The following is a 1,205-nucleotide window of genomic DNA, read 5'->3' as shown; positions in this document are numbered from 1 at the left end:
TTCTCCAGCATCATTTCTATCACCAAGTCCAAATTTTCCAACTACTGGTCCCTCCTCTTTGCTCCCAACTTTTGCATTCCAGTCACCAGTAATGAGCAATACATCTTGATTGCATGTTTGATTGATTTCAGACTGAAATTCACTATTAGTTTATAAATATTAAAGAAAAAAATAAGTGAGAACTTTCATCTGACATTATGACTATTTTCATTGCAAATAGTTATTTAACTTTATATATAATTTAATTGAAAATATTCTGTTATCATAAATTTTGAAAACATGCTTAATAACATTTCTGGAGGGTGACATACAGAATTATTCGATTTTGATTTTACTAGCTATTATAAATAGAGTTTTAGAGAGTTACTGTACATTGTATTTCAAACAATCTACTTCTAGATATTGTATTATATTAACCAAATATAATTCTGTAATTTATATATTCACTCAATTGTACATAGATATATTTAACTGCATTTTAAAAGACTTAAAGCTACATTCCCTATGTGCTAGATACTCTGCTAGGTAATTTAAAAGATCAATGTTATTTCATTTATTCTTTGAAATAAACCTATAAATTTTTTAAGAATCACAATTTCAAGACAGTTTATTAAGTTGCCTGATGCCAAACAACTTGTGACATGCTTTAAAATTGTGCTCTCTGACTAAAAATCACATTTTTTCTAACATACTTTATCATACTTTAAATGTCCAATATCTATACAACACACACAGAAAACAATTTCATTTATTTAACATCAAGCATATTTCCTATAAAAGATATTTCTAGAAAAAAAGTTTAAACCTTTAAGCATGAAGATGTTATTTAGCTTTACAACTTTCAGGGGAAAGTTTTAACAAATGCATTGACTGTTCTTTTTTAACTTTTATTTTTAAAATGCTTAACATATTTTATTTTGTACTATGTTTTAATATGTGTATCTTTTTTGATGTTTTAAGGTCATCACCATGATTATCTTTTTTTTTAATTATTAAAATGAATGTATCATTGTGTATTGTGTGATAGTTTACATGGGAAAACATTAGTTTTACATTCATTCTATCATACATCATTTCATTGCCATGGTTACCATCCCATCAATGCATCATTCCCCAAACAAAGGGTATACCCTGTGCCGCCCCCCCCCCCCCCCACCCCACGGTCCTCAGCACACAGCCCCTTTCCCTCTCTGGATCTCAAGTCC

This window comes from Chrysochloris asiatica, unplaced genomic scaffold (genome assembly GCF_000296735.1).
Source record: "Chrysochloris asiatica unplaced genomic scaffold, ChrAsi1.0 scaffold00017, whole genome shotgun sequence".
Lineage (NCBI taxonomy): Eukaryota > Metazoa > Chordata > Mammalia > Afrosoricida > Chrysochloridae > Chrysochloris > Chrysochloris asiatica.
This window is presented reverse-complemented; position numbering follows the sequence as displayed.